This window comes from Triticum urartu, chromosome 1A, assembly GCF_056163025.1.
Source record: "Triticum urartu cultivar PI428250 chromosome 1A, HENAU_Tu73, whole genome shotgun sequence".
Lineage (NCBI taxonomy): Eukaryota > Viridiplantae > Streptophyta > Magnoliopsida > Poales > Poaceae > Triticum > Triticum urartu.
The window spans coordinates 382,125,324-382,151,630 of NC_141873.1; positions in this window are offsets into that span (position 1 = coordinate 382,125,324).

The following is a 26,307-nucleotide window of genomic DNA, read 5'->3' on the forward strand; positions in this document are numbered from 1 at the left end:
TGGATATTCAAAGAATTCATACTAACAACATTGCAATCATGCTCATCATTCAAATATTTAGTGCCAAACATTCTAATGCATTCTTCTTCTAGCACTTGAGCACAATTTTCCTTTCCATCATACTCACGAAAGATATTAAAAAGGTGAAGCGTATGAGACAAACTCAATTCCATTTTTTTATAGTTTTCTTTTATAAACTAAACTAGTGATACAACAAGAAACTAAAAGACTTGATTGCAAGATCTAAAGATATACCTTCAAGCACTCACCTCCCCGGCAACGGCGCCAGAAAAGAGCTTGATGTCTACTACACAACCTTCTTCTTGTAGACGTTGTTGGGCCTCCAAGTGTAGAGGTTTGTAGGACAGTAGCAAATTTCCCTCAAGTGGATGACCTAAGGTTTATCAATCAGTAGGAGGCGTAGGATGAAGATGGTCTCTCTCAAGCAACCCTTCAACCAAATAACAAAGAGTCTCTTGTGTCCCCAACACACCCAATACAATGGTAAATTGTATAGGTGCACTAGTTCGGTGAAGAGATGGTGATAGAAGTGCAATATGGATAGTAGATAAAGGTATTTGAAATCTGAAAATATAAAAACAGCAAGGTAACTAATGGTAAAAGTGAGCATAAACGGTATTGCAATGATAGGAAACAAGGCCTATGGTTCTTACTTTCACTAGTGCAAATCCTCTCAACAATAATAACATAATTGGATCATATAACTATCCCTCAACATGCAACAAAGAGTCACTCCAAAGTCACTAATAGCGGAGAACAAACGAAGAGATTATGGTAGGGTACGAAACCACCTCAAAGTTATTCTTTCCAATCAATCCGTTGGGCTATTCCTATAATTTTCACAAATAGCCCTAGAGTTCATACTAGAATAACACCTTCAGAAACAAATCAACCAAAACCCTAATGTCACCTAGATACTCAAATGTCACCTCAAGTATCCGTGGGTATGATTATATGATATGCATCACACAATCTCATATTCATCTATTCAACCAACACATAGAACCTCAAAGAGTGCCCCAAAGTTTCTACCGGAGAATCACGATGAAAACATGTGCCAAACCCTATGCATAGGTTCATGGGCGGAACCCGCAAGTTGATCACCAAAACATACATCAAGTGAATCACGTGGTATCCCATTGTCACCACAGATATGCACGGCAAGACATACATCAAGTGTTCTCAAATCTTTAAAGACTCAATCTGATAAGATAACTTCAAAGGGGAAACTCAATTCATTACAAGAGAGTAGAGGGGGAAGAGAAACATAAGATCCAACTGTAATAGCAAAGCTCGCGATACATCAAGATCGTGCCAAATCGAGAAAACGAGAGAGAGAGATCAAACACATAGCTACTAGTACATACCCTCAGCCCAGAGGGAGAACTGTTCCCTCCTCGTCATGGAGAGCGCCGGGATGATGAAGATGGCCACTGGAGACAGATCCCCCCTCCGGCAGGGTGCCGGAACTAGTCTAGATTGGCTTTCGGTGGCTACGGAGGTTTCTGGCGGCGAAACTCTCGATCTATTGTGCCCTCGAATGTTTTTAGGGTATATGGAGATATATAGGCGGAAGAAGTACATCAGGGGGGCCACGAGGGGCCCATGAGGGTGGAGGGTGCGCCCAGAGGGGGTGGGCGCACCCCCTGCCTCGTGGCCTCCTCGTAGGTCCCCTGACGTGCACTCCAAGTCTTCTAGGCTTCTTCTGATCCAAAAATAAGTTCCGTGAAGTTTCAGGTCAATTGGACTCTGTTTGATTTTCCTTTTCTTCGAAACCCTAAAACAAGGTAAAAACAGAAACTAGCACTGGGCTCTGGGTTAATAGGTTAGTCCCAAAAATGATATAAAAGTGTCTAATGAATCCCATAAACATTCAAAATAGTAGATAATATAGCATGGAGCAATCAAAAATTATAGATACGTTGGAGACGTATCCGCATCCCCAAGCTTAATTCCTGCTCGTCCTCGAGTAGGTAAATGATAAAAACAGAATTTTTGATGCGGAGTGCTACGTGGCACTATTTCAATGTAATTCTTCTTAATTGTGGTATGAATATTCAAATCCGAAAGATTCAAGTTAAAAGTTTAATATTGTCGGTGTCAAAACCGGCGGATCTCGGGTAGGGGGTCCCGAACTGTGTGTCTAGGCAGATGGTAACAGAAGACGTGGGACACGATGTTTTTACCCAGGTTCGGGCCCTCTCGATGGAGGTTAAACCCTACTCCTGCTTGATTGATCTTGATGATATGAGTATTACAAGAGTTGATCTACCACGAGATCGAAGAGGCTAAACCCTAGAAGCTATCCTATGGTATGATTGTGGTTCTTGGTCCTACGGACTAAACCCTCCGGTTTATATAGACACCGGAGGGGGCTAGGGTTACACAGAGTCGGTTACAAGGAAGGAGATCTACATATCCGTATTGCCAAGCTTGCCTTCCACACCAAGGAGAGTCCCATCCGGACACGGGACGAAGTCTTCAATCTTGTATCTTCATAGTCCAACAGTCAGGCCAAAGGATATAGTCCGGCTGTCTGGATACCCCCTAATCCAGGACTCCCTCAGTAGCCCCTGAACCAGGCTTCAATGACGATGAGTCCGGCGCGCAGATTGTCTTCGGCATTGCAAGGCGGGTTCCTCCTCCGAATACTCCCTAGAAGATTTTGAACACGAGGATCGTGTCCGGCTCTGCAAAACAAGTTCCACATACAACTGTAGGGAGAATAATATTTCCACAAATCTAATCTACCGACGCATTCCGTAGTGTGACATCACACCACAGCTAGGTCACCATTCGAATCGTTTTTCACAACCAACCTCAGCGTGTTTCGCGAGGCGGTTTCCTTGGCACGTCTTGTCGAGGCAGAGATCATGTCCCCATATTACGGGATTCTCATCAATACGGACATGGGTAACCCAACTGCACCATCAATTACGGCGCTTGGGGGATAAGCAAGTTTTACCAGGCTGGTGGGGGTGCATAGTTTCGTCCGCCCTTATAAAGGGATAAGGTTTCACCTGTTTCTACCCACGCCTTCTTCCTCCTTGCTCATCCATTCTCGCGCACTCGAGCTCCAGCGCCCAAGTCCACATCCTTCTCCTCAACTCTCTCCAAACATGTCGGGAGCGGGAGGCAAGTGGATGGTCTCCTCCGTCACGGAGGGAGACATCGAAAAGCTGCGCGGGGCCGGATACTTAGCCGCGGATATCGCGCACCGGCTGCCAGCCGCACAGCAGATCGTCCCTACCCCGGAACCTTATGAAAGGGTTTTTTTTCCTCACCCACTTCATCCGCGGACTGGGGTTTCCCCCCCATCCATTCGTCCGCGGCCTTATGTTCTATTATGGGCTGGACTTCCATGATCTGGCCCCGAATTTCATCCTCAACATCTCGGTGTTCATCATCGTGTGCGAGGCTTTCCTCTGCGTCCGGCCCCACTTCGGCCTGTGGCTGAAGACCTTCAATGTCAAACCGAAGGTAGTAGGCGGCCAACAAGCGGAATGCGGCGGAGCCATGGTGGGAAAAATGCCCAACGTTACATGGCTCGAGGGCTCCTACGTGGAGACCATAAAGGGGTGGCAATCGGGGTGGTTCTACATCACCGAGACGCGTGACACCAACTGGGTGGCGGCCCCCGAGTTTCGATCCGGAATCCCCACACGGCTCACTTCCTGGAAGGAGAAGGGCCTGTCCTGGGGCTCATCCGTGGAGCTGGACGGACTCCAGAAGTGTATCCGGAACATGATAGGGAAGAACCTCAAGCTTGTCAACATAGTGTAGGTCATGCTCTTCTGCCGGATCCTCCCGTGTCAGCAACGGGCTTTCAATTTATGGGAGTTCGACCCGGCCCAGCACCAGACTCTACGCGAGCTCTTGGACACGATGCATAAAGACGTCTGGAAGGTGCTGTTCAAGGGCGCCAAGGTCCCCCCTCCACTTACCGAGGACCGCGGGCTAAGCGCGACGCGCCCTGCAAATCCAGTAAGTTTTGTACATCTCGTAGGGTATTTATTTTCCATAGTTTAACCATGTGCGGGATCTAAGCTCCCATGCCTTTGACAGGACTGGGTGGAGACATCGGAGCAGATTGGCTGCCCGGCCCCTCTGCCCGAGGACCCTGCAGACGCTCTCCTGACGGAGATGCGGACTCCGACCCCTTATGAGGTGCCAGAGAAGAAGATCAAGAATAAGGCCATGGGAACCCGAAAGTGTTCCCGGCGCCAGGTGGTATTGGACTCATCGTCCGATAACTCCAAGACGCACTCCTCCCGTGAGAACGAGGAGGAGGAAGACGAAGGTTCTGCCCCTCCAGCCGGGGGAGACAAGAAAATGAAGGCCGCCCCAACCGGGGAGGCCGGAGGGTCCAAGAAGGGAAGGACTTCCCTTCCGGACTGTTCCACCACCGCCGCCGACAGCGAAGAAGAGTGGTTACTCAGGGCCAAGCCCCTGGCGAAGTTGTAAGTATTCGGATACCAGAGTAACTCATAGCATACTTTTATTCCACTGCTTCTCCTAACGCCGAATATTATCATGCAGTCCGCCCCGAGCCCGTATCGACGTATCCTCGTCGGGCGGTTCCTTGGACTCATCGGATATGAATAGCGATTCACTTCCAACCGCCTCATCTCCTCGCCCTACGGACAATGTTGAGGTATTGTCTCAAGGGGCACCGAGCCGAGGGGAGGTAGTCCTAGAGGCACCTCAAGGCGACCTTCCGGACTCCAGGCGCAAAGGGAGCAAGGCTCCCAAGGGCTCCAAGTTCGGCCCTCAGCCGAACACCGCGCCGGAACCTCCAATGGTTCCGGACTCCGGCAGGCGGCCCCCTTCCAAGAGGGGCAAGCCGCCCGTGCCGGTGACCTCGGTCCATCCAGAGGCACCGGACAACCTGCTGGGAGCACTTCGCGGCGCTTCCATCGACGAAGAGCACCACACTATTATGAGTGCGGTGATCAAGAAGGTTCAGTCCACCAAGAGGGGACTGACTGAAGCCTATGCCAGCCTTCTAACAGGCTTTGAGGTAAGTATTTAAAATATAGGAAAATATTACCGCATAGACAGTAGCCCCTGATGCTCTGTTTGGTGTTCACAAAGAAAAGCCGAATAGAGGATCAAATAATATCTGCAGGAGTCTAATACAAGTATGTCTATATGCGTATGCAGGCTTCGCTGCTGACCTCTGCCGCACTGACTGCGGAGGTCGCCGCACTGAAGCAGAACCTCGAGAGGTCCGAGAAAGAGCTCGGCCTTGCCAAGAGGCAGTTCGAGGAGAACAAAGGTAAGTAATACCTTGTCTATATATATAAAAGATGTGGTTGCAAAATGATAGGATCATCATGGATGTGCCAGGGGCCACGACCGAAGTGGCGACCCTGAAGCAAGCGCTGTTCGAGGCCAAAAACAAAGCGACCAAGAAGCGCACTGAGCGGGAGAACCAAGAGGTACGGGTGGGTGAGGTGCAGCAAGAGCTCCAGGCTCTCGTGAAGAAGCACGAGACCCTGGAGCTTGACTCGAAGACGCGAGAGTCCGAGCTTGCCGCGGCCCTCAAGAGCACAAAGCATGCGAAGGCTGAAGCCCAAAAGGCCCTCCAGGAAATTGAGGCGATGAGGAAGATAGCGGCGGGTAAGGCATTCATTATGCAAAGCAAGGATGTGAAAGTAAATTACTTGTTACTTACCCGAGTCTGGAGCTCTCCAGGAGCTAGATTTGCCCCATAGGGTGTCAGAAGCCACAAAGTACTACTAGGCCGAGGAGGGGAGCTCGACGGAGAAGTTGTTCTGGTCTCAGTATACTGGGACCGAACACTCGATGCCTATGAGCGACCAGCTAAAGCAACTGGTCGAGCTGCACAAGTCGGCCGAACAGGCCATGAGGGGCCTTATAGTCCGGATGTGGCCTGGCAACTCCCTTCCCAACAGCTACTTCGCCCTGGTGAGGCGGCGTGTGGATGCCTGCCCACGGCTGGAAGTCATAAAGCGGTCCGTCTCCATCGAAGGTGCACACCGGGCTTTTGCCCGTGCGAAGGTGCACTGGGCCAAGATGGATGCCGAGATGCTGGTGAAGGAGGGGCCGCCGCAGGTGTAACACCCTCGATGCGGCTATATCTCCTACGTGTCGAAGCACGACTTAGAGGCATAACCGCATTGAAAGCAATGTCGCAAGTGAGGTAATCTTCACAACAACCCATGTAAATAAATAAAGGGGAAAGCTACATAGTTGGCTTACACTTGCCACGTCACACAAATACATAAATAAGTCATTATATTCATCCAATACACTCAAGGTCCTACTACGGAACCAAAATAAAGATCAACCCCCAAATGCGACAAAGTCCCCGATCACCCCAACTAGGCACCACTACTGATCATCTGGGAAAGACATGTAGTAACGACAAGAGTCTTCATCGAACTCCCACTTGAGCTCGGTCATATCATCTGGAGCAGTATCATCGGTCCCTGCATCTGGTTTTGGAAGGAAACTATGAGTCACGGGGACTCAGCAATCTCAAACCCTCACGATCAAGACTATTTAAGCTTATAGGAAAGGCAAAGGTATGATGTGGAGCTGGAGCAAGCGACTAGCATATATGGTGGCTAACATACGCAAATGAGAGCGAGAAGAGAAGGCAAAGGAACGGTCGAACAACTATGATCAAGAAGTGATCCTAGAACAACCTACGTCAAGCATTACTCCAACACCGTGTTCACTTCCCGGACTACGCCGAGAAGAGACCATCACGGTTACACACACGGTTGATGCATTTTAATTAAGTTAAGTTTCAGGTTATCTACAACCGGACATTAACAAATTCCCATCTGCCCATAACCGCGGGCACGGCTTTCGAAAGTTCAAATCCCAGCAGGGGTGTCCCACCTTAGCCCATCACAAGCTCTCACGGTCAACGAAGGATATTCCTTCTCCCAAGACATTCCAATCAGACTCGGCATCCCGGTTACAAGACATCCTCGACAATGGTAAAACAAGTCCAGCAACACTGCCCGAATGTGCCGACAAACCCTAATAGGAGCTGCACATATCTCGTTCTCAGGGCACACTTAGATGAGACATCCTACGAGTAAAACCAACCCTCAAGTTGCCCCGAGGTGGCCCCGCAGTCTACTCGGTCGGACCAACACTCAGAGGAGCACTGGCCCAGGGGGGTTTAAATAAAGATGACCCTTGGGCTCCGGAAACCCAAGGGAAAAAGAGGCTAGGTGGCGAATGGTAAAACCAATGTTGGGCATTGCTGGAGGAGTTTTATTCAAGGCGAACTGTCAAGGGGTTCCCATTATAACCCAACCATGTAAGGAACGCAAAATCCGGGAACATAACACCGATATGAAGGAAACTAGGGCGGCAAGAGTGGAACAAAACAACAGGCATAAGGCCGAGCCTTCCACCCTTTACCAAGTATATGGGAGCATTAAGATAAACAACATAATATTGTGATATCCCAACAAATAAACAAGTTCCAACAAGGAACGATCTCCAAATCTTCACCTGCAACAAGCAAAGCTATAAGAGGGGCTGAGCAAAGCGGTAACATAGCCAAACAATGGTTTGCTAGGACATGGTGGGTTAGAGGTTTGACATGGCAATATGGGAGGCATGATAAGAAAGTGATAGGTATCGTAGCATAGGCATAGCAAAAGAGCGAGCATCTAGCAAGCAAGGATAGAAGTGATTTCGAGGGTATGGTCATCTTGCTTGAGATCCCGCAAGGAAGAAGAACGAGTCCATGAAGAAGACAAACGGACGAAGTCGAACGAATCCTCACAACTCCGGAACGAAACCGAAGCTAACGAGAGAAGCAACCCGGAAAGAAGCAAGCAACATAGTAAACAACCATCACATAAACATGGCATGATGCACAACCAAGTATGATGCATGTCCGGTTTAATGATACATGGCATGGCAAAATGCACAAGCAAAACTACAGGTTAAGTGGAGCTCAATATGCAACGAGTTGCATATTGACGAAACACCACAACAATTATTTAGTTCGATCTCGTTTATGTACCCAACAATATTAAATGTTGATTAACATGGCAAGAGGCGAAGCATAATAACAATACATGGCATACACCCCTGTAAAGATGGCATGACATACATCAAAACACATGTAGAGCTCATGATCATAGCATGCAAACATTAATCCTGGCAAAAATGACAAAAGGGCATTTGCTGAAACAGATCTGGAACTTTCCTCAAGTTGCCCCAAGGTGGCCCCGCAGTCTAGCGACACTCAGAGGAGCACTGGCCCAGGGGGGTTTAAATAAAGATGACTCTTGGGCTCCTGAAACCCAAGGGAGAAAGAGGCTAGGCGGCGAATGGTAAAACCAATGTTGGGCATTGCTGGAGGAGTTTTATTCAAGGCGAACTGTCAAGGGGTTCCCATTATAACCCAACCGTGTAAGGAACGCAAAATCCGGGAACATAACACCGATATGACGGAAACTAGGGCGGCAAGAGTGGAACAAAACAACAGGCATAAGGCCGAGCTTTCCACCCTTTACCAAGTATATGGGTGCATTAAGATAAACAACATAATATTGTGATATCCCAACAAATAAACAAGTTCCAACAAGGAACGATCTCCAAATCTTCACCTGCAACTAGCAACGCTATAAGGGGGGCTGAGCAAAGCAGTAACATAGCCAAACAACGGTTTTCGAGGACATGTTGGGTTAGAGGTTTGACATGGAAATATGGGAGGCATGATAAGCAAGTGATAGGTATCGTAGCATAGGCATAGCAAAAGAGCGAGCATCTAGCAAGCAAAGATAGAAGTGATTTCGAGGGTATGGTCATCTTGCCTGCAAAGTTCTCAGAGTTGCCTTGATCCTCGTAAGCGTACTCAACAAGCAAAAAGGAACACAATCAACCACGTGCAATGCTCAAATAACATGATGCAAACATGGTATGATATGCGGGATGAGGTATGCGATGCATATGCGTGATTTGCAAAGGAATGATTGAACCTGGCCTGAACTTGGAAATCCAAGAGTGCCACTGGAAAGGGGAGTTGATTTCGGTTGAAAACGATATAAAGATCACCGGAATCGGATGCACGTTTGGAAATGGAAAGCAAAACAAATATGGCACTGGTCTGCGATAATCAGCAAGTGACCATCTAAAAGCATCAAGATAAATATGCTAAAGCAGCCAAATATAACAACAAAATACATGGCAGGGATCCACTCATGATACTTGACAAAAGATGAACACTGCGCTATGGCTAATTCACTCATTAACAGGTTCAAACAAGCATGGCAAAAGTGCAAAAGATAACAGGTTTCAGACTTGGTGAAAAACTGGAGCATGCAAAACAGTTAACGAGTAGGCATGTTTACGAGCTCGATGCACTCACTACGAGGCATTGCATGACAAACTAAGCATACACCCAGCAAACAGACATGGCATAAAAGCTAGACATGGCAATAACAACAACATAGCATGCACGGATCAACAAGAACAAGCTCGACAAAATTGCTAAACATGTTAACAATTTGCCAGGAACATTTTATAGCAAAAGTAGAGCTCGATTGACTCAAGCTAGGGTGCTCCATAATTGCAAACAAAGGCATGGGTGGATAGAGCACAACATTATCTACAAAACATCCTTACAGATCATGCTCAAAAGAGGCACATATCACTAGGAATCAACATGAACATATGGCATAAAAACAATAACATGACAAGGACTTAGTGAAATTCTAAGCCCCTGAAATCAGCATCATTCTGTAAGCTACTTTGCATGCTTGTGATAGTCACCACAAAGATCACAAAAATACGTGGCATACACCCCTGTAAAGATGGCATGACATACATCAAAACACATCTAGAGCTCAGGATCATAGCATGCAAACATTAATCCTGGCAAAAATGACAAAAGGGGATTTGCTGAAACAGATCTGGAACTTTCCTCAAGTTGCCCCAAGGTGGCCCCGCAGTCTAGCGACACTCAGAGGAGCACTGGCCCAGGGGGGTTTAAATAAAGATGACTCTTGGGCTCCTGAAACCCAAGGGAGAAAGAGGCTAGGTGGCGAATGGTAAAACCAATGTTGGGCATTGTTGGAGGAGTTTTATTCAAGGCGAACTGTCAAGGGGTTCCCATTATAACCCAACCGTGTAAGGAACGAAAAATCCGGGAACATAACACCGATATGACAGAAACTAGGGCGGCAAGAGTGGAACAAAACAACAGGCATAAGGCCGAGCCTTCCACCCTTTACCAAGTATATGGGTGCATTAAGATAAACAAGATAATATTGTGATATCCCAACAAATAAACAAGTTCCAACAAGGAACGATCTCCAAATCTTCACCTGCAACTAGCAACGCTATAAGGGGGGCTGAGCAAAGCGGTAACATAGCCAAACAATGGTTTGCTAGGACATGGTGGGTTAGAGGTTTGACATGGCAATATGGGAGGCATGATAAGCAAGTGATAGGTATCATAGCATAGGCATAGCAAAAGAGCGAGCATCTAGCAAGCAAAGATAGAAGTGATTTCGAGGGTATGGTCATCTTGCCTGCAAAGTTCTCAGAGTTGCCTTGATCCTCGTAAGCGTACTCAACGGGCTCCTCGTTCACGTACTCGTCTCCCTGCTCTACCCAAGGAAGAACAACAAGCAAAAAGTAACACAATCAACCACGTGCAATGCTCAAACAACATGATGCAAAGAGGGTATGATATGCGGGATGAGGTATGAGATGCATATGCGTGATTTGCAAAGAAATGATTGAACCTGGCCTCAACTTGGAAATCCAGGAGTGCCACTGGAAAGGGGAGTTGATTTCGGTTGAAAATGGTATAAAGATCACCGGAATCGGATGCACGTTTTGGAAATGGCAAGCAAAACAAATATGGCACCGGTCTGCGATAATCAGCAAGTGACCATCTAAAAGCATCAAGATAAATATGCTACAGCTGCCAAACATAACAAAAAAAAAATACATGGCAGGGATCCACTCATGATGCTTTACGAAAGATGAACACTGCGCTATGGCTAATTCATTCATTAATAGGTTCAAACAAGCATGGCAAAAGTGCAAAAGATAACAGGTTTTAGACTTAGTGAAAAGAACAAGTCAGGAATTTATCATCAGGAAGCAATCTTTAGAGCATGTAAACTACATGCTACAGGAACATATCATGGCAAAGCAAGGCATGGCATGAAACTACTAAAAGCATATAACAAAAGTCCCTTAGTGACCATGAGCCAAAAGGGATCAGAAAATACAATTGCAAGCATGTGAACATAACAAAAACATAAACAGATTCAGACTTGGTGAAAAATTGGAGCATGCAAAACAGTTAACGAGTAGGCATGTTTATGAGCTCGATGCACTCACTACGAAGCATTGCATGACAAACTAAGCATACAGCCAGCAAACAGACATGGCACAAAAGCTATACATGGCAATAACAACAACATAGCATGCATGGATCAACAAAAACAAGCTCGGCAAATTTGCTAAACATGTTAACAATCTGCCAGGAACATTTTATAGCAAAAGTAGAGCTCGATTGACTCAAGCTAGGGTGCTCCATAATTGCAAACAAAGACATGGGTGGATAAAGCACAACATTATCTACAAAACATCCTTACTTATCATGCTCAAAAGAGGCACAGATCACTAGGAATCAACATGAACATATGGCATAAAAATAATAACAGGACAAGGACTTGGTGAAATTCTAAGTCCCTGAAATCAGCAACATTGAGTAAGCTACTTTGCATGCTTGTGGTAGTCACCACAAAGATTACAAAAATACATGCCGTACACCCCTGTAAAGATGGCATGGCATACATCAAAACACATGTAGAGCTCAGGATCATAGCATGCACACATTAATCATGACAAAAATGACAAAAGGGCATTTGCTGAAACAGATCTGAAACTTTCCTCACATAGCCCTCTTCCAACAGCATTTTGGGCATCAAGATAAGCTCAAATGAATATGATGCAATGAGATGAAATGATGTACTTGTCGAGATGAACATTTTGATATGCTACACGCACGAATCGGAGCTACAGATGCAAAGTTATGGCATCTCAAAGTATTCAAAAATACTAGGGTTAGGGACGAAAAAGTCAACCCCGAGATTTCGGATCTATGATCCATATTGGGTCGGCACTGTAGCACGCACGCACTTCGAGGTTGAACGGAGGGGATCGCCGGAGTTCGTCGTGGTGGCCGAACTTACCGAGAAGGAGCTCGTCGGGGACGGCGCGCCGGAGTCGGCCTCGGGCGGCGCCGGCTTGAGGAGGAGGACGGCGGACGCGGGGCCCTGCCGTGGAGTCCGGCGAGGTTGGCGGTGTCGCCGGCAATGGCGGGCGGCAGCCGGAGTTAGGAGAGGCAGCGGCGCGGCTGACGACGCGGCGGCGGGGAAGAGGTGAGGAGGCGCGGGGCGATTGGGCCCGGATCGGCGGCGGGGAGGGCCGCGCGGGGGCCATGCGGGCCGGTGCGGGCGAGGCGGCGATGTGGGCATCGTGGGGACACTTGTTGGCGTCCTATTGGTCGGGGGAGGCGGCGGCGAAATGTCCGGCCGGAACGGACATTGTCCGGCCGCTGGAGAGGGGATTTTTCTAGGGTTTGGAAGAGGAGATCCGGGATTTAGAAATGGGGGGGTCTTTATATAGGGGTAGAGGGAGCTACGAAGCTCCAAAGGAGGTGTGGTTTGCGGCCACGCGATCGTGATCGAACTCTCTAGATGATAGAAGGGGTTTTTGGTGGGTTTTGGGCCACTTTGAAAGGGTGTTGGGCTGCAACACACACGAGGCCTTTTCGGTCCCTCGGTTAACCGTTGGAGTATCAAACGAAGTCCAAATGGTACGAAACTTGACAGATGGTCTACCGGTAGTAAACCAAGGCCGCTTGGCAAGTATCGGTCCAATCCGAAAACATTTAACACCCGCACACGAAAAGAGGTAGAAAGGGGCACCGGAGGACATAGGAGCGCTGGAATGCAAAACGGACAACGGGGAAAATGCTCGGATGCATGAGACGAACACGTATGCAAATGCAATGCGCATGATGACATGATATGAGATGCATTACAAAGACAAAACACACTGAGACAAAAACCCGACAACGAGGAAATAAAATAACTTAGTGCCGGAAACGGCAAGAGTTGGGATACATATAAGGTAAATTACATCCGGGGCGTTATAGCAGGGCAAGGAGCATCGCCACCCTGAAATGTATTATGATGGTGTCCTGAAGGGTGCCCGTCTTGTGGCAGACGAGTGTGCGAAGGATGTAATTTTTGAATGAACTTGCTTGTGTGATCCTGTATTATGAAAACTTGTTCATATGTGCTATGCAACGCTTGTTTGAATTCATAATATTACCTTCTGTGCAGCTGTGTATCAAATCTGAGAGATGGCCAGTCATCGGCTTCTGCCCCCATGCCATGAGTGCTGAGGTGTTCGGGATAAATCCGAGCACTCTTTTTCCCATTGTTGGGTCCTTCGAGGGAGGTGCTCAGCACAACGAACAAGGCAATAGGACAATAATGCTTTATCACTCTCACTTAGCCATAGAAGTCTACAATTTTAAATTTTGGCGAAGCCCCTAGTATTCGGAAGGCCGAATTCGGGACGCTATATACGCCTAAGCCGGACAAAGCCGACTCCTCGCCCTAAGCGGCATAAGTCTTTAGGGAATCGAGACCTCTCGAACAGCGACCAACTCTCGCCTTAGCATGACAGTCAGTTTTAGCTTTCTCTATTGAGGTACTTGCCCAGATGAACCGGGGCACAATCGCAGTAGTTCTCCCAGTGCTACCTTAGCCGATATAGCGGAACGTAAGATACCAAAAGATAGGAGCCCGACAAACCCAACTATTGACCCAAGACATGATTCAGAGCTGATGCATATAATGTTATAAGTTCGGGGTGCCACACTATCGAAAGTGTTCGGACTTCTCACACTGTATTATGGGATATGCTTAAGCCCCTACGTATTGACCGTACCAGAGTGTACGGGTGTTGAATGTCATGAATGAACATATATATAAAAAAGAATAGAGAATGTGATAATAGACTAGTGCTATGCATTGTTTATTCAAAACGGTGCGTCGAAGCATAATGATACAAGTAGTGCGATAAGCAAAAAGTAGGACTATTTGACATGTCCCCTCCAAGGTCAAACTGCGGAATGGTATTTAAAGCAGGTATTTCACTCGTTATCAGAGACCACCTGGGAGTTCCATGGTGTGACTTAGCTTTCTGGCTCCTTGATTGTTGTATCGTGTGTTCGACAATCTTACTGCCGGTCGGGGTTTCCAGAGAGTAGAGTCCTGAAAGAGAGAAAAAAATAACAAAGCGGGAAGCCCCTAGTGCGGTTGAGCTGCATTTTGGGGCGTGCCATAGTCGTGCCCCCCACCTATGCCCATGGTATTTTCAATGCGTAATTATGTACGCGTGGCACGAATTTTGCCGTTTGGCTGGGACTGCGGTGGGGGCCGCATTGCTATGCGAGCTCGGAATGTGCCAGGCGTTCTTATTGCAGATTACTACGGGCGCGCTTGACGGTGTCTGGGTGTTTAATTGCCGAACTAGTGGATTGCCTTAAGAGGCTGCTTTGTGCTTCTGCTGCGAGGGCCGCAGTGTGCTCCTCCGTGCGGATAGAGCGCTCCGTGTTTCCATTGACTGTGAGGACCCCCCGAGGTCTTGGCATTTTGAGCTTGAGGTATGCATAATGCGGTACCACATTGAATCTCGCAAATGAGGTTCGCCCGAGCAGTGCGTGATAGCCACTGCGGAACGGGACTATATCGAAGATTAACTCCTCGCTTCGGAAGTTATTCAGGGATCCGAAGACCACTTCCTGTGTGACTGAGCCTGTGCAATGGGCCTCTACACCTGTTATGACGCCTTTGAAGGTCGTTTTTGTGGGTTTGATCCTTGAGGGGTCTATACCCATTTTGCGCACTGTGTCCTGATAAAGCAGGTTCAGGCTACTACCGCCGTCCATAAGGACTCGAGTGAGGTGAAATCCGTCGATGATTGTGTCTAGGACCGGTGCGGCAAATCCGCCATGACGGATACTAGTGGGGTGGTCCCTGCGATCGAAGGTGATCGGACAGGAGGACCATGGGTTGAACTTTGGGGCGACTGGCTCCAACGCATATACGTCCCTTAGTGCACGCATCCACTCCCTCTTGGGGATGTGGGTTGCGTATATCATGTTCACCGTCCGCACTTGTGGGGGGAACCTCTTCTGTCCTTCGGTGTTCGGCGGCCGGGGCTCCTCCGCATCATCGCTATGTAGCCCCTTATCCTTGTTTTCGGCATTTAACTTGCCGGCCTGCTTGAACACCCAATCCTGCCGGACATAGTTTGGCCAGGACTCTCCTAACAAGGAGAGAGACCTTAATGAGTTCGGTATGTCGCCGAAGGGAGAGTGCTGAAAGATATCCGCGGAGGTGAACTCCATGATCGGCGCCCAGTCGGATTCGATAAGCACGGGCGCTGGCGGTTCGGAGTCCGTGGCCGGGGGAGAATCTGGCAGTTTGGCGTCACAGCTCTGGTGAAGGGTAAGGTCGATACTCGGCTCGATCGCTGCTGAGAATGCGGCCTCCATGGCAGAGTCTATCCACCCGTCCATGGATGGCGCAATTGGCTCCGAATTGAGGGTCGGAGCGGTCGCCGGTGCGATCACCCGAACACTGTCCGATGGTAGAGCTAAATCATGCTCATCGTGACCGTGCAGCACACTTGGCAAGGGCTCGAATCCATCGAAGATCAAGTCTCCGCGGATGTCGGCCGTGTAGTTTAAGGTTCCAAACCTGACCTCGTGGCCAGGGGCGTAACTCTCGATCTGCTCCAGATGGCCAAGCGAGTTGGCCCACAGGGTGAAGCCGCCAAATATAAAGATTTTTCCAGGGAGAAAAGTCTCACTCTGGACTGCATCACTATCGATGATCGAAGGAGCCATCAAGCCTAACGATGACGACACAGAGGAACTCTCAATGAAAGCACAAATGTTGGTGTCAAAACCGGCGGATCTCGGGTAGGGGGTCCCGAACTGTGCGTCTAGGCGGATGGTAACAGGAGACGTGGGACACGATGTTTTTTCCCAGGTTCGTGCCCTCTTGATGGAGGTAAAACCCTACTCCTGCTTGATTGATCTTGATGATATGAGTATTACAAGAGTTGATCTACCACGAGATCGAAGAGGCTAAACCCTAGAAGCTAGCCTATGGTATGATTGTTGTTCTTGGTCCTACGGACTAAACCCGCCGGTTTATATAGACACCGAAGGGGGCTAGGGTTACACAGAGTCAGTTACAAGGAAGGAGATCTACATATCCGTATTGCCAAGCTTGCCTTCCACGCCAAGGAGAGTCCCATCCGGACACGGGACAAAGTCTTCAATCTTGTATCTTCATGGTCCAACAGTCCGGCCAAAGGATATAGTCCGGCTGTTCGGATACCCCCTAATCCAGGACTCCCTCAAATATTGACATAAAAATAATAATACTTCAAGCATACTAACTAAGAAATCATGTCTTCTCAAAATAACATGGCGAAAGAAAGTTCATCCCTACAAAATCATATAGTTTAGTCATGATCCATTTTCGTCACACAAGAATGCTCTCATCATGCACTACCCCGATGACAAGCCAAGCAATTGTTTCATACTTTAGTAATCTCAAACCTATAAAGTTTCATGCAATACATGAGCGCGAGCCATGGATATAGCACTATGGGTGGAATAGAATAATGAGGGGTTTATGTGGAGAAGACAAAAAGGAGAAAGTCTCACATCAACGAGGCTAATCAATGGGCTATGGAGATGCCCATCGATTGATGTTAATGCAAGGAGTAGGGATTGCCATGCAACGGATGCACTAGAGCTATAAATGTATGAAAGCTCAACAAGAGAAACTAAGTGGGTGTGCATCCAACTTGCTTGCTCACGAAGACCTAGGGCACTTGAGGAGGCCCATTGTTGGAATATACAAGCCAAGTTCTATAATGAAAAATTCCCACTAGTATATGAAAGTGACAAAACAAGAGACTCTCAATCATAAAGATCATGGTGCCACTTTGAAGCACAAGTGTGGAGAAAGGATAGTAGCATTGTCCCTTTTATTTATTTATTTTTATTTTTTCATTTGGCATTTCCCCTTTTTTATTTGGCCTTTCTCTTTTTTTATTTGGCCCCCTTTTTTGGCCTTTTTTTTTCTTTTTTTCTTTTTGAGACAATGCTCTATTAATGATGATCATCACACTTCTATTTATTTACAACTCAATGATTACAACTCGATACAAGAACAAAGTATGACTCTATATGAATGCCTCCGGCGGTGTATCGGGATTGCGATGAATCAAGTGTGACATGTATGAAAAATTATGATCGGTGGCTTTGCCACAAATACGATGTCAACTACATGATCATGCAAAGCAATATGACAATGATGATGCGTTTCATAATAAATGGAACGGTGGAAAGTTGCATGGCAATATATCTCGGAATGGCTATGGAAGTGTCATAATAGGTAGGTATGGTGGTTGTTTTGTGGAAGATATAAGGAGGTTTATGTGTGAAAAAGCGTATCATATCACGGGGTTTGGATGCACCGGAGAAGTTTGCACCAACTCTCAATGTGAGAAAGGGCAATGCACGGTACCGAAGAGGCTAGCAAGGATGGAAGGGTAAGAGTGCGTATAATCCATGGGCTCAACATTAGTCGTAAAGAACCCACATACTTATTGCAAAAATCTACAAGTCGTCAAAAACCTCGGCACTATGCGCATGCTCCTAGGGGGATAGATTGGTAGGAAAAGACCATCGCTCGTCCCCGACCGCCACTCATAAGGAGGACAATCAAATAACACCTCATGTTTCAAATTTGTTACATAATGTTTACCATACGTGCATGCTACGGCACTTGCAAACTTCAACACAAGCATTTCTCAATTTCACAACTACTCAACTAGCATGACTTTGATATTATTACCTTCATATCTCAAAACAACCATCAAGCATCAAACTTCTCTTATTATTCAAAACACTCATAAGAAAATTTTACTAATCTTGAATACCTAGCATATTAGGACTTTAAGCAAATTACCATGCTATTGAAGACTCTCAAATTATCTCAGTGAAGCATGAGAGATCAATAGTTTCTATAAAACAAATCCACCACCATGCTCTAAAAGATATAAGTGAAGCACTAGAGCAACAACAAACTACTCCGAAAGATATAAGTGAAGATCAATGAGTAGTTGAATAATTATGCAACTATGTGAAGACTCTCTAACATTAAATAATTTCAGATCTTGGTACTTTATTCAAACAGCAAGCAAAACAAAATGAAATAAAATGACGGTCCAAGCAAAACACATATCATGTGGCGAATAAAAATATAGCTCCAAGTAAAGTTACCGATGAACGAAGACGAAAGAGGGGATACCTTCCGGGGCATCCCCAAGCTTAGGCTCTTGGTTGTCCTTGAATATTAACTTGGGGTGACTTTGGCATCCCCAAGCTTAGTCTCTTGCCACTCCTTGTTCCATAGTCCATCGAATCTTTACCCAAAACTTGGAAACTTCACAACACAAAACGTAACAGAAAAGTCGTAAGCTCCGTTAGCGAAAGAAAACAAAACACCACTTCAAGGTACTGTAATTAACTCATTATTTATTTATATTGGTGTTAAACCTACTGTATTCCAACTTCTCTATAGTTTATAAACTCTTTTACTAGCCATAGATTCATCAAAATAAGCAAACAACACACGAAAAACAGAATCTGTCAAAAACAGAACAGTCTGTAGTAATATGTAACTAACGCAAACTTCTGGAACCCCAAAAATTCTAAAATAAATTTTTGGTCCTGAGGAATTTATCTATTAATCATATGCAAAAAGAATTAACTAAATAGCACTCTCCAATAAAAAATGGCAGCAATTCTCGTGAGCGCTAAAGTTTCTGTTGTTTACAGCATGATCATAAAGACTTCACCCCAAGTCTTCCCAAAGGTTCTACTTGGCACAAACACGAATTAAACACATAAAAACACATATAAACAGAGGATAGATGAATTATTTATTACTAAACAGGAACAAAAAGCAAGTAACTAAAATAAAATTGGGTTGCCTCCCAACAAGCGCTATCGTTTAACGCCCCTAGCTAGGCATGATGATTTCAATGATGCTCACGTAAAAGATATGAATTGAAACATAAAGAGAGCATCATGAAGAATATGACTAGCACATTTAAGTCTAACCCACCTCCTATGCATAGGGATTTTGTGAGAAAAAAACTTATGGGAACAACAATCAACTAGCATAGGAAGCCAAAACAAGCATAACTTCAAAACTTTAAGCACATAGAGAGGAAACTTGATATTATTGCAATTCCTACAAGCATATGATCCTCCCTAATAATAATTTTCAGTAGCATCATGAATGAATTCGACAATATAACTATCAGATAAAGAATTCTCTTCATGATCTACAAGCATAGAATTTCTTTCCACATAAGCAAATTTATTCTCATGAATAGTAGTGGGAGCATACTCAACAAAATAATTATCATGTGAGGCATAATCCAATTGAAAACTAAAATCATGATAACAAGTTTCATGGATATCATTATTCTTTATAGAATACAAGTCATCACAATAATCATCATACATAGCGGGCATGCTCTCATCATAATAAATTTGCACATCAAACCTTGGGGGACTAAAAATATCATCTTCATCAAACGTAGCATCCCCAAGCTTGTGGATTTGCATATCATTAGCGTCATGGATATTCAAAGAATTCATACTACCAAAATTGCAGTCATGCTCATCATTCAAATATTTAGTGCCAAACATTCTAATGCATTCTTCTTCTAGCACTTGAGCACAATTTTCCTTTCCATCATACTCACGAAAGATATTAAAAAGGTGAAGCGTATGAGACAAACTAAATTCCATTTTTTATAGTTTTCTTTTATAAACTAAACTAGTGATAAAACAAGAAACTAAAAGACTCGATTGCAAGATCTAGAGATATACCTTCAAGCACTCACCTCCCCGGCAACGGCGCCAGAAAAGAGCTTGATGTCTACTACACAACCTTCTTCTTGTAGACATTGTTGGGCCTCCAAGTGCAGAGGTTTGTAGGACAGTAGCAAATTTCCCTCAAGTGGGTGACCTAAGGTTTATCAATCCGTAGGAGGCGTAGGATGAAGATGGTCTCTCTCAAGCAACCCTGCAACCAAATAACAAAGATTCTCTAGTGTCCCCAAGACACCCAATACAATGGTAAATTGTATAGGTGCACTAGTTCGGCGAAGAGATGGTGATACAAGTGCAATATGGATAGTAGATAAAGGTATTTTTAATCTGAAAATATAAAAACAGCAAGGTAACTAATGGTAAATGTGAGCATAAACGGTATTGCAATGACAGGAAACAAGGCCTAGGGTTCATACTTTCACTAGTGCAATTCCTCTCAACAATAATAACATAATTGGATCATATAACTATCCCTCAACATGCAACAAAGAGACACTCCAAAGTCACTAATAGCGGAGAACAAACGAAGAGATTATGGTAGGATACGAAACCACCTCAAAGTTATTCTTTCCAATCAATCCGTTGGGCTATTCCTATAATTGTCACAAACAGCCCTAGAGTTCGTACTAGAATAACACCTTAAGACACAAATCAACCAAAACCCTAATGTCACCTAGATACTCCAATGTCACCTCAAGTATCCATGGGTATGATTATATGCTATGCATCACACAATCTCAGATTCATCTATTCAACCAACACATAGAACCTCAAAGAGTTCCCCAATGTTTCTACCGGAGAATCACGAGAAAACATGTGCCAACCCCTATGCATAGGTTCATGGGCGGAACCCGCAAGTTGATCACCAAAACATACATCAAGTGAATCACGTGGTATCCCATTGTCACCACAGATACGCACGGCAAGACATACATCAAGTGTTCTCAAATCTTTAAAGACTCAATTTGATAAGATAACTTCAAAGGGGAAACTCAATTCATTACAAGAGAGTAGAGGGGGAAGAGAAACATAAGATCCAACTATAATAGCAAAGCTCGCGATACATCAAGATCGTGCCAAATCAAGAACACGAGAGAGAGAGAGAGAGATCAAACACATAGCTACTGGTACATACCCTCAGCCCCGAGGGAGAACTATTCCCTCCTCGTCATGGAGAGCACCGGGATGATGAAGATGGCCACCGGAGAGGGATTCCCCCTCCGGCAGGGTGCCAGAACGGGTCTAGATTGGCTTTCGGTGGCTACAGAGGCTTTTGGCGGTGGAACTCCCGATCTATTGTGCTCTCTGATGTTTTTAGGGTATATGGAGATATATAGGTGGAAGAAGTACGTCAGGGGGGCCACGAGGGGCCCACGAGGGTGGAGGGCGCGCCCAGAGGGGGTGGGCGCGCCCCCCTGCCTCGTGGCCTCCTCGTAGGTCCCCTGACGTGCACTCCAAGTCTTCTGGGCTTCTTCTGATCCAAAAATAAGTTCCGTGAAGTTTCAGGTCAATTGGACTTCGTTTGATTTTCCTTTTCTTCGAAACCCTAAAACAAGGTAAAAACAGAAACTGGCACTGGGCTCTAGGTTAATAGGTTAGTCCCAAAAATGATATAAAAGTGTATAATAAAGCCCATAAACATTCAAAATAGTAGATAATATAGCATGGAGCAATCAAAAATTATAGATACATTGGAGACGTATCAACAGACAAGCTTCGCCTTCAATGTAAGATTTGGAATGTCAATTAGGGAACACAAGTATACACTATGCAGGATGCTGCTGACGTGACACTACGATCAGAGACCCTTCGACGAAACTGTCTGCGATGCGATAATAGCAAACTATGGTGTAAAAGAACCGTCAAAAAGGTGCAAAACATTTGCGATTGAGGAGCCATCATACACGGTTCAGATTTTAGTTGCGTTTGCGATTCAGGGCATACGGTTCAGTCCAATGAACTGTGTGCGATGAGGTGGAACAAAAGAAACGGGCAACCTCATGAAGGCGTGTGCGATATACAGCATACGGTTCACTCGGATGAACTGTTTGTGATTAGGCAACACAAAAGAAACGGTCAGCCAGAACAAGGTGTGTGTGATTGAGGGCATACACTTTAGAAGGATGAACTATTTGCAATTAGGCAACAGAACAGAAACGGATCAGCTAGATCAAAATGTCTGCGATTGATGGCATACACTTCACATGGATGAACTGCTTGCGATTAGCCATAACAAACTGAAACAGTTACATATATCAACGTGTGTGCGCTAGACGGGCACACACATTCTAATTAAAAGAAGCGTGCGCGATGGTAATAACGAGAGCGCACGATTGTTGGAACATGACGTGTGCTGACATCGCCTATTGCGGTGCACCCTATATGGTGCAAACGCCACGTACACGGCCAAGAAGGCGTACGTGCCCATGTTACGCCTTCCGGAAATAGTGCCGCACTTATAACCGTCAGTAAATTTTGAGCATGAATCCCGTCACATTCCAAATGGTTTCCCACTTAGGAGCGTATTACTACGCGGTTATAAATACTACCAGTCCAAGATGACTGGACATTCCTCCTCAACTCCTCATCCACAAAAACAAACAAGTCATTCATCATCATTCCCTTGCGTCCGCCATGGTCAGCGTGAGTTTTGGGTCGATAGATTGCCACCAGGGAGAGGCGAGCCTGTAAGCGAAAGCACGAGAGATGTCCCGCCTCGCCGCGAAAGCAGCCAACATGTCCTGCCACACAGCCGTAGCAACAGAGAGGTCCCGCCACACCACTGAAACAGCACAGAGGTCCCGTCATGCCGTCGATGCAGCTGACTGGTCTGGCCATGCCGCGGAAGCATAAGAGATGTCCCGCCGTGCCGGCAATGTAGTAGATATGTCCTCCTGTGCTGCGGCGGCTTGGGAAAAGGTCTCACGGGCAGGCGAGGACTCTTACAAGCGCATGCGTGCCCTCGTCCTTAAGCAGATGGATCAGATCTCCAGGTGGCCGAGGTTGCAGGATGACCTGAAAGCCTTGTTTGAACAGTCTACCGACGTCATCCGATAGCTAAATGAGAGCAATGCAAAGCTCCGGGCTGAGTGCGTCCTACTGAGGGCGAAGATGGTCGGAAGTGCGGAGCAGCAGGAGCAGACCACTGCCTTGTTGAAGAGGACCGACGTCATCATCGAGAAACTTATGGATGAGAATGCCATGCTGCACATCGAGCGCAGATGGCTGGTGGAGGAATCCGTGGATGCTCTCAAGCTGCATCTTGAGGACAAGAAAGAGCTCGCCGCCGCTCACCGCGGAGACTAGTTCCTGTGGCATGCAGCAACGCATCAAGAACATAGAGATCAGCGAGCTAGATCGTTGTCTTCCTTCTTATTTTGCCCTTGTGTATTTCGAGCATTGCCGCATGTTGCTTTTAGTTATGTTTCTAAATATGTAAGACAATTATTATCCACTGTCATCGTCCTTATATTTATCATGCTTGCTATAAGTCACAATCGATGCTATATAGGTCCGTCGGATCTAACATCAAGATCCGTGCAAAACTTTCTTTCAGATTTTCATTTTTCTCTCTTAAATATCAGTCCAGCGAGACATATAGCCACGCCGTAGAATAGGTGCTTGGGCGCCATGAATGGAGACATTGGGATAGAGGTGCGCGGCGGGTAGCGGTCAAAGGGCTCTCCTCCCTATGAGCACGCGCAGGGGTCTGATCGCACCCTCCCGAACTCAAATAGCTACGACGCATGGCACCTCCTAGCCAATAAAAAAGGGGACGCAGGGACGCACGTAATTGGTAAGTAGAACGCCCAGGTTTCAATAATACTTGTGTTTCCGATTTGTAACGTGACAACACTTGTTCCAAAATGACTTTGTTGATTGTTGATGTGTGCACCTTTGCAAATCGGACAGAAAAATTACCACAGCATGTTGGTGCCATGTCATGACACCATGCCAAGTTTCATGATTTTCAGGCGTGTTTTGGAATTACAGGAATTAAAAAACCAAGTTTCTCAATCCTTCCGGTCGAGCCACGACGCCCAGATGTTTGAATTTCTCTCTCATCTGTTGCATGGGACCTACAAATTCACCCAAGGACACACATGTGATTTTTCAAACAACTTTCGTGCACTGGAGCCTGTGCTTGTAGTTCAAAATTTGAATTATGCACATTAAATGTGCAAAAACTCAATTAATGCATAAAAAGGCCAAACTAACCCGGAATAATTCCAAAATTTAGGACGGTACTTCTATTTGGTCTAATCTGCCTGTGTAAAAAAATTAAGGCGGGACAAGGCAGTGTACATATGTCGTTTCGCACACGGAGGTGACATGTTCCCTCTCGGAACCATGAGCCTTCTTGAGGGAAGCTCCGGTTTGCAAGAAGGTTACACCAAAGCTTGTCCCAATTCGGCCAAAAAAATTACCGCAGCATGTTGGTGCCATGTCATGACACCATGCGAAGTTTCATGATTTTTCAGGCGTGTTTTGGCATTACAGGAATTAAAAAACAAAGTTTCTCAATCTTTCCGGCTGAGCCACGACGCCCAGATGTTTGAATTTCACTCCCATCTCTTGCATGGGACCTAGAAATTCACCCAAGGACACACATGTGAGTTTTCAAACAACTTTGGTGCACTGGAGCCTATGCTTGTAGTTCAAATTTGAATTATGCACATTAAATGCGTAGAAACTCAATTAATGCATAAAAAGCCCAAACGAACCCGGAATGATTCCAAAATTTAGCAGGGTACTTGTATTTGGTCTAATCTGTCTGTGTAAAAAAATTAAGGCGGGATAAGGCAGTGAACGTATGTCGTTTCGCAGCTGGAGGTGACACGTTCCCTCTCAGGACCACGAGCCTTCTTGAGGGAAGCTCCGGTTTGCAAGAAGCTTACACCAAAGCTTGTCCCAATTCGGCCAAAACATTACCGCAGCATGTTGGTTCCATGTCATGACACCATGCCGATTTTTATGATTTTCAGGCGTGTTTTGGAATTACAGGAACGAAAAACCAAGTCTCTCAATCTTTCTAGCCAAGCCACGACACCCAAATGTTTGAATTTCACTCCCATCTCTTGCATGGGACCTAAAAATACACCCAAGGACACATGTGATTTTTCAAACAACTCTGGTGCACTAGAGCTTGTGCCTGTAGTTCAAATTTGAATTATGCACATTAAATGCGCAGAAACTCAATTAATGCATATAAAAGGCCAAACGAACCCGGAATAATTCCAAAATTTATCAGGGTACTTGTATTTGATCTAATCTGCCTGTGTAAAAAAATTAAGGCAGGAGAAGGCAGTGTACGTATGTCGTTTCGAACATGGAGGTGACACGTTCCCTCTCGGAACCACGGGCCTTCTTGAGTGAAGCTCCGGTTTGCAAGGAGCTTATACCAAAGCTTGTCCCAATTCGGCCAACAAAATTATGCAGCATGTTGGTGCCATTTCAGGACACCATGCCAAGTATAATGTTTTTTCAAGCGTGTTTTGGAATTACAGGAATTAAAAAACCAAGTTTCTCAATCTTTCCGTCCGAGCCGCGATGCCCAGATGTTTGAATTTCACTCCCATCTCTTGCATGGGACCTAGAAATTCACCCAAGACCACACATGTGATTTTTCAAACAACTTTGGTGCACTGGAGCCTGTGCTTGTCGTTCAAAATTTGAATTATGCACATTAAATGCGCAGAAACTTAATTAATGCATAAAAAGGCCAAACGAACCCGGAGTAATTCCAAAATTTAGCACGGTAATTCTATTTGGTCTAATCTGCCCGTGTAAAAAAATTAAGGCGGGACAAGGCAGTGTACGTATGTCGTTTCGCACACGGAGGTGACATGTTCCCTCTCGGAACCACGAGCCATCTTGAGGGAAGCTCCGGTTGGCAAGAAGGTTACACCAAAGCTTGTCCCAATTCGGCCAAAAAAATTACCGCACCATGTTGGTGCCATGTCATGACACCATGCCAAGTTTCATGATTTTCAGGCGTGTTATGGAATTACAGGAATTAAAAAACAAAGTTTCTCAATCTCTCCGGCCGAGCGACGACACCCAAATGTTTGAGGTTCACTCCTATCTCTTGCATGGGACCTAGAAATTCACCCAAGGACACACATGTGATTTTTCAAACAACTTTGGTGCACTGGAGCCTGTGCTTGTAGTTCAAATTTGAATTATGCACATTAAATGCGTAGAAACTCAATTAATGCATCAAAAGGCCAAACGAACCCGGAATGATTCCA